General features: G+C 46.7%; 1 protein-coding gene across 1 annotated transcript in view; it reads left to right on the forward strand.

Moving 5' to 3' along the window:
- Positions 1-4,867: 4,867 nt before the first annotated feature.
- Positions 4,868-16,709, forward strand: part of ZBTB17 (zinc finger and BTB domain containing 17) — a 31,102-nt gene continuing 19,260 nt past the window's right edge. The window contains exons 1-2 of the mRNA XM_049771982.1: positions 4,868-5,015; positions 8,320-8,406. The gene's annotated coding sequence lies outside the window, so the exon portion shown is untranslated. The remainder of the gene's footprint in view (positions 5,016-8,319; positions 8,407-16,709) is intronic.

Raw genomic sequence — 16,709 nt, forward strand, 5'->3', positions numbered from 1 at the left:
CTTCTCAACCACTCTAAATATATAAATTGGTTTTGGGGTCACATCTGGCAACACTCAGGGGTTACTCCTGGCTCTGTGCTCAGAAATTGCTCCTGGCAGGCATGAAAGACCATGTGGAATGCTGGGATTTGAACCACCTTTGGTCCTGGGTCTGCTTGCAAGGCAAACACCCTACTTACTGCTGTGCTATCTCTCCGACCCAAATATTTCTTATTTTATTTAAATTTTATTTATTTATTTTGGTTTTGGGCCATACCTGGTGGTGCTCAGGGCTTGCTTCTGGCTCTACACTCAGAAATAGCTCCTGGCAGGCTCGAGGGACCAACTCTAGGTCTGCACCGGTCGGCCTCATGCAAGGTAAATGCCCTACCACTGTGCTATCGCCTAGCCCAAAACATTTATTATTTTGTTTGTTTGTTTGTTTGTTTGTTTGTAGGAGGCACACCGGGCAATGCTCAGGATTTACTCCTGACTTTGTACTCAGGAACCACTCCTGGTGGGGCTTGAGGGACCATATTGTGTGCAAGGGATCAAACCTGGGTCAGTTGTGTGCAAGGCAAATCTAAAATTATTCTTTTTTTTTTTTTTTTTTTGGTTTTTGGGCCACACCCGTTTGACGCTCAGGGGTTACTCCTGGCTATGTGCTCAGAAATCGCCCCTGGCTTGGGTGGACCATATGGGACGCCGGGGGATCGAACCGCGGTCCTTCCTTGGCTAGCGCTTGCAAGGCAGACACCTTACCTCCAGCGCCACCTACCCGGCCCCTTTTTTTTTTTTTTTTTTTTTTTGGGTTTTTGGGCCACACCCGGCGGTGCTCAGGTGTTACTCCCGGCTGTCTGCTCAGAAATAGCTCCTGGCAGGCATGGAGGACCATATGGGACACCGGGATTTGAACCAACCACCTTAGGTCCTGGATTGGCTGCTTGCAAGGCAAACGCCACTGTGCTATCTCTCCGGGCCCAAATCTAAAATTATTCTAAGGGAACTGGATAGTACAGCAGGTAAGATGTTTGCTTTGTATGAGCTCAACCCATGTTTGAGCATCCCAATTGGTCCCCTGAGCACTGCCAGGAGTAATTTCTGTGTGGAGTCAGGAGTACTTAGTATCACTGGGTGTAAACCCCCCCCCAATTCTAAAATAGTTTGTTTTTAAAAATTAGTGATGTCTTTCACTGGATATCTGTGGAAATGGTATTACATTCTCCTTATTTTGAAAATGAAAAATTAAAAGGAAATAGACATCAAAAAGACACTAACATGGTGCCCAGAGGACAAGAACAGTGGGTAGAGAACACTTGCCTTGCATGTGGCCTACCAGGTTTGATCCCTGGAATTGCATAGGTATTCCCAAGCACCATCTGAAGTAATCCCTGAGCAAAGGGCAAGGAGTAAATCCCGAGTGTGACTATTATTTTTGTTTGTTTGTTTTTTGGGGCCACATCTGGTGACATACAGAGGTTACTCCTGGCTATGCACTCAGAAATTTCCCCTGACTGGGGAGATCATATGGGACACCAGGGATTAAACCCAGGTCTGCCCTGGGTCAGTCACGTGCAAGGCAAATGCCCTACTGCTGTGCTATCGCACTGGCCCAAGGAAGTGACTTTTAATGGAGGGTTCTGAGGGTGAGTGAGGAAAATGTTCTGCAGCTCTATCATGTGGATTGTCCAGTTGATGAGTGCCAGAACTGAGCAATGCTGTGAGTGACCCCAAATAAAAGAGTGAATTGTATGCTGTATAAATTATAACTTAATAAAGCTGTTTTGTGTTCTTTTCTTTCTCTTTATGGATATCAAGAATTTAATTTGGAGAGGATATGACTGAAGCCCAACTACAAACATGTTTGTAACCATGGTCCTTAAAAAAATGCATTGGGGCTGGAGAGATAGCACAATGAGAGAGTGTTTGCTTTGCATATGGCTGACCCGGGAAGGATCCGGGTTCAAACCCCAGCATCCCATATGGTTCCCCGAGCCTGCCAGGAGTGATTCCTGAGCTCAGAGCCAGGAGTAACCTCTGAGCACCACTGGGTGTGGCCTAACCCCACCCCCAAAAGTAAGAGAAATAAATTATTTTTAAATTGGAGATAAAAGTTTAAATCCTTCCTTCTCTCTTCCATTCTCCCTCCCTTTTATAACTTTTTTTTCCTTGGGCTCAAACCTAATAGGGTTGCTGTGGTGGTGGGGATCAGTTTCTTTCAATAATGGTTTGGTGCTCAGGCCCAGCAGTGTTGAGTTGCTGGCAATGTTTGGGGGGCCACTAAGGCCACCCCTGTGGTGCTCAGGGGTCATACAGCACCAAGAGTCAAACTCAGCACTTTGTACAATAGGCATGTGCTCTACCACTTGCATTATCACTATTTCTTTGTGGGGTGGGGCATACCCAGTGGTGCTCAGGGCTTACTTCTAGCTGTATGTTCAGGAATCACTCCTGATGGATATAAGGGAACCATATGGCATGCTGGGGATCCAACTCAAGTTGGTCATGTGCAAAGCAAGAGCCCTCCCCCTTGTGCTATTACTCTAGCTCTTCCTGGACATTATAAAAGTGATTCTTGGGTGCAAGCGGTAGGGTGTCTGCCTTGCATAGCTAACCTAGGATGGACCGTGGTTTGATCCCTCACAGTCCCATATGGTCCCCCAAGCCAGGAATCGATTTCTGAGTACATAGCCAGGAGTGGCCCCTGAGCGTTGCTGGGTGTGGCCCCCCCAAAACAAAAACAAACAACAAACAAAAAAAACACCAAAAAAGTGATTATTAAGTTTATCAGGTCTGACAAAGGCATTAGAATTCTGTTATTCTAGGTCCAGAGAGATAGCATGGAGGTAATGTGTTTGCCTTGCATGCAGAAGGGCGGTGGTTTGAATCCCGGCATCTCATATGGTCCCCTGAGCCTGCCAGGAGCGATCTCTGACTATAGAGCAAGGAGTAACCCCTGAGCACCACTGGGTGTGACCCAAAAACCGGAAAAAAAAAAAAAAAAAAAAGAATTCTGTGATTCTGGGGCCGGAGAGATAGCACAGCGGTAGGGCATTTGCCTTTTGCACAGCTGATCGAGGACAAATGGTGGTTCGAATCCTGGCATCCTATATGGTTCTCTGAGCTGCCAGGAGTAACTTATGAGCATCACAGACAGGGATGGCCCCAAAACAAACAAACAAACAAAATGAACTTTGTGATTCTTTTTGGCTGTGGAGTACACCCAGCTATACTCAGGTTTTACTTTTGGCTCTTGTTCAGGGATCACTCCTGGTGATGCTCAGAAGACCAGATATGGTGCTGGGAATTGAACTAGCATTAGCTGCATGTACAGCAAATGCCTTAACTCCTGCACTATCTCTTCAGATCTGTAAAATCATTTGTTTTTATTTTCAGAATGTAGAAAACTTTATTGTAAAATAGAGAAAAAAGGAACTTCCGATGGAAGGAGGTTTGTTTCCAAAACAAAGAAATTAGTTAACAACAGTTAATGCCTTAACTTTCACTTTCTAAACCTTTAACAACTGGCAGACCCATTTGTAATTAAAAGTGTGGGAAATAAAATTTTCTTTTTTTTTTTTTTTTTGGTTTTTGGGCCACACCCTGTGACGCTCAGGGGTTGCTCCTGGCTATGCGCTCAGAAGTTGCTCCTGGCTTCTTGGGGGACCATATGGGACGCCGGGGGATCGAACCGCGGTCCATCCTAGGCTAGCGCAGGCAAGGCAGGCACCTTACCTCCAGCGCCACCGCCCAGCCCCGGGAAATAAAATTTTCATGGAGTACATGTAACCTCCATTCATCTATATCAAGCTATATGTGGTCTATTTGAGCAATTAACTTTTACAAGAAGTAAAGAATATGAAAGAGCTAAGGTCTCTATATCTAAGGGAGGAAAGAGAATAAAAAAGTATCTATATAAATTCTGGAAGTGAAGGAGGCAGGCTTGCAATGGACTATCTCTAGCGGGAATGAATATAGGAAGACAAGAGGTTTTCTCCCAGATTTGCTATGGTTTCCCTGTAGAAGAAAGGATGAAATCAATAGTTGCTAAAGTTTTTGGTTTCTGGTCAATGTAAAGAGAGGAATAGTAGTTAATTGTCAGACATTTGTTGAATTCCACTTAATACTAGAGCTCATCAAATTTTAGAGCAGTCTATATCACTGTGTTTGGTTTTTGGGCACAGGTCAAGAGAAATGCAATAGATGAATCCACCCAGAGTTGGAGTTCTTACCAAATCATGACAAAAGGATAAGAGAGTAAAGGATTTCAGGGTGATGGTAAGAGGGTTGCTAAACTTATGAATCCTAAAAAATATTCAGGGTCATAAATGAAAAGAAACCCCATGAACCACGAGAAGATAACCAATGGCCTAGAGTTGCTGAGAATTTGCAAATGGGTCTCAGAAAGAATGTTTCATTAAGTAAGAGATATCTAAACATCCTGTCTCTCATTCCACCAGGCAAGCCTCACAATTAATTGTCTTATAGAGGGGGACGGTGAAGTGTTTGGCTCAGAGAGGATCTGCAGTTCATATTTTCACCACTGGTAAGGTTTAAGACAATGAACCATAAGTTTCTCCTTTCACTTACCCCTTTCTGAGTGTTGTTTTTTTCCCCTCTGGTCCAAAGGGTGTTGAATTAATACTTTTATTAGTAAGAGGATTCCACGACACTTAAGGCGGTGAACACAGTGCCTGGCATATTGTCATGGTGGAACATGTGAAATCTAACGACTGTTAGATTGGGAACAGATAAACCAAGGAAACGGGTTACCATGAGGACAATTCTAATAATGGTAGAGGAACACTGGCAAAATAGAACCCTGAACTAGCTAAGGCGCATGCGCCGGAGTGCTGCGCAGCTAGCCAAGCGCGGGGGCATTGCGCAGGCGCCGGAAGTGCCCGGCTTGAAGCCGGAGAGGTCGGTTCCGCCCGACTCCAACATGGCGGCGCCCTTTGTCTGCTCCGAAGTGCCGTCCCTGGCCTTGTCGGAGCCGTGATGCGCCTCGTTGGGCGGTGGGATCCGGGACATGGCAGGTGAGGGTCGGCGATCGCTGGTGATCGGCGAAGTTTTGAGAAGCGCACGAAGGTTGGCGAATGATTTGGAGCATGGCGGGACGCTGGGGGGAACGGTTGTGTGGGGGAGGGGAGGAGGGAAGTGACTGGGGCTGCTTGCGGGGCTGGAGCATGTGGGGGCTCACTGGATTGGGGGGACGCTAGTGGGTGGACTGGCTTTCCTTCCCGGCTAGGGGGAGCACGAGTCGCCCCCCGGGCTGCATGACACCCCTGCTGGTGGCACCTCCGCCTGCCTCCACCGCCCGGCTGTCACCGCCCCTTGACCCTGCGCGCGCGATGAGTGGGCGTCCTGTGACCTGGGGGTGACTGCGGGGGGCTGGGGACGGGCTCTCCTGGCCTCCTCCGGCTGGGGCTAGACAGACAGCTCTGGCCTCTTGGGATCTGGGAAGTGAGGACAGTGCAGACAGTCGACCCCAACCTTAGCCAAGATTTTTTCATTTATTCATTCATTCGTTTTTCCACCTGATTTACTTGAAATTCTTTTCATTGGGGGGGGGGGTTTCATACCAGCAGTGCTCAGGAGTTACTCCTGGCTCTACGCTCAGAAATCGCTCCTGACAGACACTCCTGAGGGACTATATGGGATGCCGGGATTTGAATCATCGTCCATCCTGAATCGGCTCTCTCTCCAGGCCCCTCTACTTGAAATTCTTTTTTTTTTTTTTTTGGCTTTTGGTTTTTGGGTCACACCACCCAGTAGCGCTCAGAGGTTACTCCGGGCTCAGCGCTCAGAAATCGCTCCTGGCAGGCTTTCCGGGGACTATATGGGATGCCGGGATTTGAACCATCCCATCGTTCATCCTGGATCGGCTGTGTGCAAGGCAAACGTCCTACCCATGTGCTATCTCTCCGGCCCCCTCTACTTGAAAAAAAAAAATTTTTTTTTTTTTTTGGTTTTTGGGTCACACCCAGCAGCGCTCAGGGGTTACTCCGGGCTCAGCGCTCAAAATCGCTCCTGGCAGGCACTCCTGGGGGACCATATGGGATGCCAGGATTCGAACCACCGTACATCCTGGATCGGCTGTTTACAAGGCAAATGCACTACCTACCGCTGTGCAATTTATCTCTCCGGCCCCCTCTACTTGACATTATTATTATTATTATTATTATTATTAATAATAATAATAATATTTTTTGGTTTTTGGGTCACACCACCTTCAGTGCTCAGGGGTTTACTCCTGGCTGAGTGCTCAGAAATTGCTCCGGTCCGGCACTCCTGGGGGACCCTATGGAATGCCGGGATTTGAACCAGCACCATTCATCCTGGATCGGCTGTTTGCTAGGCAAACAGGTAGCCCTACCTACCGCTGTGCAGTCTATCTCTCCGGCCCCCTCTACTTGAAATTCTTATGAGCGATCCCAGTGAAGCGCGCCGGATGCTGTGATGCTTCAGCCCGGGCTCCGAACCCTCCACTCCACGCTCAGCCTGCCAACTTTGCCCTTTTGCGGCATGTTGGCTCTCTCCATCCCAGTTTTCTCATCTGTTCAACACATGAGCTCCTGTAAGATAGTTCCAAAGATGAAATGAGGTGATGTGGGGTAAAAGTGATGGCAGCTCACAGTCAGTGCTTGTGCGTCGATAGCTGTTAGGCTTGGTCACCAGCTCTCACGGTTTCAGGGACACTTGCAGGGGACTTCTGGATAAACAGACAGAAGAAAGAAAGATAAGCCCAGACAGAGGAGCTTCATGTTTCTGGGTGGATGCTGGAGACTTATTTCCCAAGACCAAGACCTAAAGGATGCTTAGAGAACTGGAGGCAGGAAAGGGAGGGGAAAAAATCTCAGTGATAGATGGAGTTTGGGAGCAAGTGGAGAAGTCCATATTGTAATCATTGAATCAGGTTCTGAACCTAGCGACAGCTTTGAGGAGAGAGGACTAAAGCAGGAGGCTGAAGCCTTTGAGGAAGGGGCTAAACTTGGTGTAGGACTTTAAAAGCTAAAGGAAAAAACCAGTGAGAACCAGAGTGCAATAGAGAGATCACTAGGGTTTTGTGAGTATATATTAAAAGAGTGGGTCCTCAGGGCTGGAGAGATAGCATGGAAGTAAGGAGTTTGCCTTGCATGCAGAAAGTCGGTGGTTCAAATCCGGGCATCCCATATGGTGTCCCCCCGACCCCCAGCCTGCCAGGAGCGATTTCTGAGCATAGAGCCAGGAGTAATCCCTGAGCACTGCTGGGTGTGACCCAGAAACAAAAAAACAAAAAACAAAATGTGTGGGCCTGATGAGAAATGAAGGTGGCCTTGAGTTTGATTTAGGGCAGAGGGTTGGGAGCCATGTTTTAGAGGTAGAATTAACACATTAGAAAGATTACTTAGTTGGGGGAAATTATGTGTTGATTACTTAGTTAGGGATTATGGGCTGATACTCAGTTGAGGGAATTATTTAGTTGAGGGAATTGCTAAGATTATTAAGTTGAGGGAATTATGGGCTGTCGCAAATGTTCCATGTGGGTGGCGATGTTGCTCGAACATGTTGTAAATCCATGTGTGCACCACCTGCTAGTGGTGGCCTAGAAGTGGATGCCCCAAAGGCCTTTGGGGTAGTGGGACAGAGGGGCTGTGCTCAGTTAGAGCAGGGTCAGCTAATCAGGGTTCCCTTCTTCTGGAAGGCAGTGCAAAGCCCTCAGGCCTTTTGTTGATGAACAAAAAGTTCCACTTATCACTGTTCTGCCTGTCACTGAGTGGATGTTGTTGTTTTGGGGCCACACCCAGCAGCAGTACTCAGGGCTTACTCCTGACTCTGTGCTCAGGGATCCCTCCAGACAGTACTTGGGGGACCATATGGGATGCTAGGAATTGAAACTGGGCAGGTGCTTTACTTGCTGTATTCTCCCTCTGACTCTGAGCAGATGTTTCCAGTAGAAGGGTATGGGCTGAATTTATTTGTTTTTGTTTTTGTTTTTTGTTTTTGAGCCACACCCAGGGATTACTCCTGGCTCTGTGCTCAGGAAGCACTCTTGGCCGGCTCAGGGGACTATATGGGATGCCAGGGATTGAACCCAGGTCAGCAGCATGCAAGGCAAATGCCCTCCCCATTGTGCTATCACTTTGGTCCCTGAATTTATTCATTTTTGTGTTCCTGGAGTCCAATTCCTTGCCTGGCTTGTGACAGGCCAGTAATGGGCTTGCTTAACATTGCTTAATCACTTATTCTGTGCCAGGCGCTGTGCTTGGTGCTCTGCATTTGTTTGCTGCATAATAGCTATAGGGAACAGTTACTCTTCTGGTTCTAACCACATTTTCCACTTTGGTGTCTTTGAATCAGGTAATGTGCTGGAGGAGGCGAGCCAAGCTGGAGTTTATGCAGATAAACTGTCAAAAGAGAATAATCTGGGCTACTTGGAAATCTGAGGTATGTGTATGACCCTTGAGGAAGAGCCAGACCCTGGGTCAGGCTTTTTTTTTGGGGGGGGGGGGGTCACACCCGGCAGCGCTCAGGGGTTATTCCTGGTTCTACACTCAGAAATTGCTCCTGGCAGGCTCGGGTGACCATATGGGATGCTGGGATTCGAACCACCATCCTTCAGCATCTAAGGCAAATGCCCTACCGCTTCACTATCTCTCTGGGTCAGTTTATTTGTCCTTCTTTTCTCTTGGCTCATCCTGATTGAAATCATCCTCTGAGGACAGCCTTTTTATCAGAACTGCAGTGATGGCAAAATTCTCCTTTGGTGCAGGATTCATTGGCTTTGCTTTGTTTTCCCAACTAGGACCAGAAGTAAGTCAATCATTGTGCAATAGCCATAACTTATTTTAATTAGGTGCCATCCAAAATGCCCCAACACGGCCAAGAGAGAGTACGACAGATAGGGTGCTTGCCTTGCACGTAGCTGACCTAGGATCTATCTCCAGCACCCCATGGTTCCTCGAACCCCACCAGCAGTGGTTCCTGAGCACAGAGACAGAAGTCAGACCTAAGCATCACTGTGTGTGGCCCCCGAACAGAACAGAATAAAACAATCACAACAACAACAATGAAAACAAACACAGAACAGTCCCAAGAATACAGTGAGTGGCTGAAACAATAAAAGTTAATTCCTTACTCCCTAACACCCAAATAGGCCAGGTTGGTGTGGCTGTTCCACTGTTCCACTCTGGGCAGCTCTGTTCCACGAAGTCATCTGGGAACGGAATCGCACTGCTCACAGCCAGGCTGCTGGGGTGTCTGCTATTGAACAGGCTGTCCTTCTCGTTGGAGCAGAATGATAGCAGGGAGCTTGAGTCCCTGCCATTTTGAATTCAAATGGGTGAAGTTACATATTTTGGGGCCACATGACCTACAGCATAAGCATCTGGTGTACAAGCAAAGAACAAATTCCCTCGTGCTGGAGGGAAAGCTGACTGCTCTGGGGTGTGGGTCATTTGAGAGGGGGATTATTTCTGTTGTGAGAGAGGGCTGGCTCTGTCTCCCCAAGGCAAGATGTATTGGCTCCGGTCACTTTCTGTTACTTGGGTCCTGGGAGTCCAGGCTTGTTTATGCCATCAGCATTTTTTTGGTATCTGACATATGGGAAACACACTGAGGTACTCTGGACCAGGAGATGAGAAAGACCTAGTAGCAGGGCAGTGCCACATTTCTGGCCAGGATCCTGAGCCAATAGGTGATACTAAAATAGCACTAGCAGCCCCAGCAGCACCCCGGAGCCCTGGCTCAAGCATGTGGTGTACAAGCAGAAGAAAACTAAGATGTGCAGACTAACGAGGTGAAGATGGGTTTATTTGGGTTTGGGGGCCAAGGGCTTACACCTGGTAGGTTTGGGGATCTTGTGTGCTGCTAGAGATAGAACTAGTGTTGGCTGCATGCAACGCAAGTGCCCTAGCCATGTACTGTCTGTCTTGACTATAGATTGTTTGTTTTTAAGCCACATCTGGCAATGCTCAAGGCTTTTCTCTTTTCTTTCTTTCTTTCTTTCTTTCTTTCTTTCTTTCTTTCTTTCTTTCTTTCTTTCTTTCTTTCTTTCTTTCTTTCTTTCTTTCTTTCTTTCTTTCTTTCTTTCTTTCTTCCTTCCTTCCTTCCTTCCTTCCTTCCTTCCTTCCTTCCTTCCTTTCTTTCTTTCTCCCCCCTCCCTTCCTCCCTCCCTCCCTCCCTCCCTCCCTCCCTCCCTCCCTCTTTCTCTCTCTCTCTCTTTCTTTCTTTCTTTTTTTTTTTTTTTTGGTTTTTGGGCCACACCCGGCAGTGCTCAGAGGTTACTCCTGGCTGTCTGCTCAGAAATAGCTCCTGGCAGGCACGAGGGACCATATGGGACACTGGGATTCGAACCAACCACCTTAGGTCCTGGATCGACTGCTTGCAAGGCTAGCACCGCTGTGCTATCTCTCCGGGCCCTCTTTCTTTCTTTTCTTCCTTCCTTCCTTCCTTTCTTTCTCTCTCTTTCTCTCTCTCTTTATTTCTTTCTTTCTTTCTCTCTTTCCTTTCTTTCTTTCTTTCTTTCTTTCTTTCTTTCTTTCTTTCTTTCTTTCTTTCTTTCTTTCTTTCTTTCTTTCTTTCTTTCTTTCTTTCTTTCTTTCTTTCTTTCTTTCTTTCTTTCTTTCCCTCCCTGCCTCCCTTTCCTTCCTTCCTTCCTTCCTTCCTTCCTTCCTTCCTTCCTTCCTTCCTTCCTTTCTTCCTTCCTTCCTTTATTTCTTTCTCTTTTCTTTCTCCCTCTTTCTCTTTCTTTCTTTCTCTCTTTCTTTTCTTTCTCTCTCTTTCTCTCTTTCCTTTCTTTCTTTCTTTCTTTCTTTCTTTCTTTCTTTCTTTCTTTCTTTCTTTCTTTCTTTCTTTCTTTCTTTCTTTCTTTCTTTCTTTCTTTCCCTCCCTGCCTCCCTTCCTTCCTTCCTTCCTTCCTTCCTTCCTTCCTTCCTTCCTTCCTTCCTTCCTTCCTTCCTTCCTTCCTTTTTTTTTTTTGTTTTTTGGGTCACACCCGGCAGTGCTCAGGGGTTACTCCTGGCTCTACGCTTAGAAATCACTCCTGGCAGGCTCAGGAGACCATATGGGATGCCAGGATTTGAACCAATATCCTTCTGCATGAAGGCAAATGCCCTACCTTCATGCTATCTCTCTGGTCCCTCCGGGCTTATTTCTAATTATTATTATACTCAGGGATCACTCCTTTTTTTTGCGGGGGGGGAGGGCACACTCTGCGCTCAGAAGTCGCTCCTGGCAGGCAGGCTCAGGACCATATGGGATATCGGGATCAAACCCGGGTCTGTCCTGAGTTGGCCGCTTACAAGGCATATGCCCTACAGTTGTACTCCAGCCCCCAAGGGATCAGTCCTGACAGGACTTAGAAACCATCTGGGGTGCCAGGAATCGAATCTAGGTCAGCTGTACACAAGGCCACTACCTGTTATGCTATCTCTGGTTCTTGAAAGAGACTTAAAACTGGACTTGGGAAGATGTCTCAACAGGCTGAAACACATATTTTTGAATGCAGAAAGCAGGCGTTTAGTCCTGAGCATCACATAGCTTCCTGGAGCACTACTAGGAGCAACTCTGGAGCACAGCCGGGAGTAGCTTCTGAGCACCACCTGTGGTGGCCCCAAAACAAAGAGAAGGCTTCATCTTGTGTGGATTATAGTTTTCTGTTCTTCCTTGACCTACGTTGTAGAGTAGATCAAGGAGTACAGTGCCTGACAAACCTTTTTCAGGAGTTTCACCAAACTTCCTAATGAACATGGCCAGTTTGGGCTCGGAGCAGTTGTATAGCCGACAGGCACTTGCCTTGCTTGTAGCTGATGTAGGTTTGATCCCTAGTACCCATATGATCACCTGAGCCAAGAGACAGGAGGAAGTCCTGAGCACTGCTGGGTGTGACCCCAAAACCAAAAATAAAGGTGGTTATGTTGTGGATTCTCAGGAATATACCCTGAAAGTTTCAGTGAAGGATTCTTTAAGCAGGAGGGAGCAGGTAGGTTCTGGCTGCTTATTTAATCCTTTTTTTTTTGTTTTGTTTTGTTTTGTTTTGGACCACTCCCAGAGGCACTCAGGGGGTACTCCTGGCTCTGTGCTCAGAAATCACTCCTGGCTCGGGGGACCATATAGGACGCCAGGGATCGAACCTGTGTCTGTCCTGGTTCAGCCACATGCAAGGCAAATGCCCTCCTGCTGTGCTACCACTCTGGCCCCTTATTTAATCTTCTTAAGGCCAAATGCTTTTGGAAAACCATGTCAAACCCCCACTTCCCCTAGCTGAGTTTGAACCCCCTCTGGGGTATGCTCAATACATTCTCTCACTAAACATAAATTTCCTAGCCTGGGTACATTTCATGCACAGCATTTCATGTGCAGAGACTGGCTCCATGCAGCATTTTAACTGGGTAGCTGTTTTATCGGTGTGAGGCATATGCTAGGTGCTCAGTTGCTGGCTGGCTGGAGAGTCAGTCTTGATTGGCTGAAGAGGAAGTGGCACTTGGGGCTGGAAAGAACTGTAGTGAGGCACTGGGTTGGAGGGTGCTTGATTGAAGAGAGGAGGACCTGAGGATTTTTCTCCCTACAGGTTCTGATTCAGGGTATAGAAGAAGTTTATTGCTGAGTTTGAGTCAGAAAATAGTTTCTCTGGCTCTGTCTTTTTCTCCTGTGGAGGGCACCCCTGACATTTGACACTGGTCGGTCTTTGTGGTGAGAGGGCTCTCTTCTGTACTTTAGGTTCTTTAGTTGTGCCATCAAAGATGCCAGTAGCACCCACCTACCTCCATATGGTCTGAAATTTCTCCAGATAATGCCAAATGCTTCACAGAGCAAAACAAGCCCTGCAGTTAGAACAGCATTAGTAACCTTTTTACCCCTATGTACCAGGGAAAATAGAATTCTTCCATGGAATGACTCACATGTGACATTTGGCCTCTTGCTCTATCTCGTGTAACTCCTGAATCTTGTAGTGGCTACAGGATTAGGGAGTGGAGGTAATTTCTGATGCGGCACAAGGAAACTTCCATGGGCTACTGGCCATCTGCCAACCAGAGGTTGAAGAAGAGTTGTTTAGGGGCCAGAGAGGTGGCGCTATAGGTAAGGTGTCTCCCTTGCAAGCGCTAGCCAAGAAAGGACCTCCCCCGGCGTTCCATATGGTCCCCCCAAGCCAGGGGCAATTTCTGAGCGCTTAGCCAGGAGTAACCCCTGAGCATCAAACGGATGTGGCCTGAAAAACCAGAAAACAAAACAAAACAAAAAACAGTTGTTGGGGCCGGAGAGATAGCATGGAGGTAAGGCGTTTGCCTTTCATGCAGGAGGTCATCGGTTCGAATCCCGGCGCCCCATATGGTCCCCTGTGCCTGCCAGGAGCAATTTCTGAGCCTGGAGCCAGGAATAACCCCTGAGCACTGCCAGGTGTGACCCAAAAACCAAAAAAAAAAAAAAAAAAAAAAAAAAAAAAACAGTTGTTTAGAATACTGAACTGCTGGGGGACCAGAATGATAATGCAGCGCTTTCGGTGCTTGCCTTGCAATGCAACTGACCAGGATTCAAATTCCTGCCAGGAGTAAACCCTGAGCATTGCCAGGTGTGCTACTCTCCTATCCCTGAAAAAATAAAAGAAGAAGAAAAGAAGCCTGAACTTAACTTGTAAGAAGTCAGCCATTCTTGGGCTTGGTGGTTTTTTCCATAAGTTGTGGCAGAATGCTGTATTTCTTTAAGCTTCTGTTTGCTCATTTGTAAAACTGGCATACCAAGGACCACCCCAAGAGCTCTTCCAGGGGGATTATTCATGAACTGATGCAGGTACTGTGTCTAGTTGTTTCCCAACTCCATAATTGGTGGCGTGCATTGTTCTGTTTTAGAAGGGGATAGAACACTTTCAAGGAGCAAGAAAGAAAGTGCACAGAATTGAGGGAGAAATGTTTAGTATAGGGATCCATGCAAGAAGTATGCAAATCAGAAAACCCCTGCCACACTGCCTCAATTTCCCTTCGGAATAACCTAACAGGGATGTGTCCTTCCAGAGTATTCTGTATGTATATGAGTTTGGGTGCTGAGGGTCTCTCCCAGTTCTTTGCTCAGACAGGATTCAGCCTTGGTGGTGTTTGGGAGACCATATAAAATGTCATGGATTAAGCCAGGGTTGGCTACAAAGGCAAAACAGGCAGCAGTTTAACAGCTGGACCATGTGACCTACTCTCTACTGTCTTGCTGTTCCCCAAGGGATGGTGCCTGCTATGGTGATCCAAAGGTAGGTGACACACAGGCGCACAGATGAGCTGTTAGCAGAGAAGCACAGTACTGGATGGTGGACACCCCAACTAGGATTTAATAAAGAAAACAAAAACATCTTGTGCACAAAGCATATGGTCAGTGGAGCTCAAACTCCTGAGCTAACCACAATTTTGAAATGACTGAAATAATAATGGTGTTCAGAGAATAAGCACTCCAGTGTGGGCGATTTCAAATTTGACTGCACTGGCGAGAGCGTTTTGTGCAAGTGGGGTGCTGGCACTCAGCCCCTTTCAGGCATCAAAAGCTCAGCAGTCTGAGGGTCACTGCTGACCGTAGTGACATAGTCCCCACAGATCTGCAGAAAAAAACAGGCCTTGGGCTCTTGGGTTTATACTGGCTCATAATAAGTTGGAGAGAGATGGTTCCTAAACTGAGCCTACGTAGAGGATAGAGGCAAAGGGCATGACTAATCATGCGCACTTCACTCACTTTTGCACAGAGGCTCTGAGGTGTCAGCTGAGCGAGGGCAGAAGGCCAAGAAGCAGCCTGCTGGGTGCTTGACAACATGGAGGGCAGCTCTGTGTCTGCTCTACAAAGGCCTGGCTGTCGGATTTGTTCTCTCCAGCTAGCTTACATTCCAGTGCCTAGGCTAGCAATCTAAGTGGTCAATTTCTGCCTTTTTGGGGTGTGGGGGGGTCTTCAGAGTTAAGAAGCCTGGCTTGGGAACTGCTTTAAACCCCAGGGGTTGGGGGATGGGGCCCTCCAGGGACTTTCCTGGTTTAATTTGAAGTCTCTGCCAGCTGCCCATGTGATTGTTTAACATACTGTTGAAAAGTCATTTTTATTTATTTATTTATTTATTTGGTTTTTGGCCCACAGCAGGTGACACTCAGGGGTTACCTCCTGGATATGCTCAGAAATCACTCCTGCCTTAGGGATGGAAAAGTCAGAAAGAACATTGTTTCACTTTATAAACTGTTAAATACTTTGAGGATATAAAAGAATTTGTAAAAGTAGAAGGATACAAAATAACAGACATGTACCCATCTCTCCATTTACACATTCCCCCCCATTTCGTTTTGGTTTTGTATTTGGGCCACACCTGTGTTCTCAGTGGTTACTTTGTGCTCTGGGTTCCGGAATCATTCCTGGTGAGCTCCGGGACCATACGGGCTGTTGGGGATTGAACCCAGTCCACCTGTGTACAAAGCAAGTGCCTTACATGTTGTACTATGACTTCAGATTCTGTTAACTGCTTCTTTAGGACAGAGTCTCCCACTTTTTGTGCCATGCCTAACTCCAGGGGAAGGATTGAATTTTGCTCTTATCCTTTCACCTTTCTTTGTAGTCTTACAGGTATAGTTAAATTGTATTGTTTAGGGCCCGGAGAGATAGCACAGCGGTGTTTGCCTTGCAAGCAGCCAATCCAGGACCTAAGGTGGTTGGTTCAAATCCCAGTGTCCCATATGGTCCCCCGTGCCTGCCAGGAGCTGTTTCTGAGCAGACAGCCAGGAGTAACCCCTGAGCACCGCCGGGTATGGCCCAAAAACCAAAAAAAAAAAAAAAAAAAAATTGTATTGTTTCATTTTTGCATTTGGGGAGTGGGGCATGAATTTGGGTACATGGCGGTGCTCAGGGCTTATTCCTGGCTCTCCTCAGGGATCACTTCTGTTGATGCTCAGGGAACCCATATATGGTGCTGGGTCAGCCTCATTCAAGTGCCTAGAGCCTAATCTACATATTCTAGAATTTAGTGTAATCCTATTGTTTTTGGCATGATTTACATCTTTTGATCAACTTACGTTCTTGAGATGGATTAATCATGTCATATTGTTGTATTTCATCTTCACCGATGAGTACTGCTGTGTTGTATTTCTTTGTTCTTTCTATTGTTGGTTAATCTTTGGCTTTTTTCTGGGGTTTGCAGCTATTCTGATGGGTCCTTGGCCTGTGCACTGGCTGGGTCAGGAGAGCACCTGGGAGCAGCAATGAGTCATAGGAGTTGTGTGGCCCTAATCTAACCAGTTAACCCAGTTGTTTCCAGAGTGGGTTTCTCAGTCCTCATTTATCCATAGTCCTGTTTGCTCTATGTCCTCCCAACAACAGTATTAGTAGAAGCCAACTTTTTTTTTTTCCAAAATGAGGAAATTCAAAAAGACTTCATTTGGTTTTGATTTACATTTTTTGATTTTTGCTGAGTTGAGTGACTTTTTATTTTAAGAGTAACTTTTTTTTTTATTAGTTTTTGGACCACCAATGTTCAGGGGTTATTCCTGGCCCTGCATTCAGGGATTACTTCTGGCTATGCTAGGGGACCATATGAGATGCTGGGGTTCAAACCCAGAACAGCCACTTACAAGGGGAGTGCTCTATCCATAGTAGTAATATCACTCTGGCCCCATACTGAATTTTTATGTGTTTTTATGGTAATTTTTGTGGGCTGTGCTCAGGGATCACTCGTGTTAGTCAGGAGTCCATAAACAGTGCTAGAGGTTGAACCTGGGTTGGTCTTCTGCATACTACCCAAGCAA

The sequence above is a fragment of the Suncus etruscus genome, chromosome 4 (genome assembly GCF_024139225.1).
Source record: "Suncus etruscus isolate mSunEtr1 chromosome 4, mSunEtr1.pri.cur, whole genome shotgun sequence".
Taxonomy (NCBI): domain Eukaryota; kingdom Metazoa; phylum Chordata; class Mammalia; order Eulipotyphla; family Soricidae; genus Suncus; species Suncus etruscus.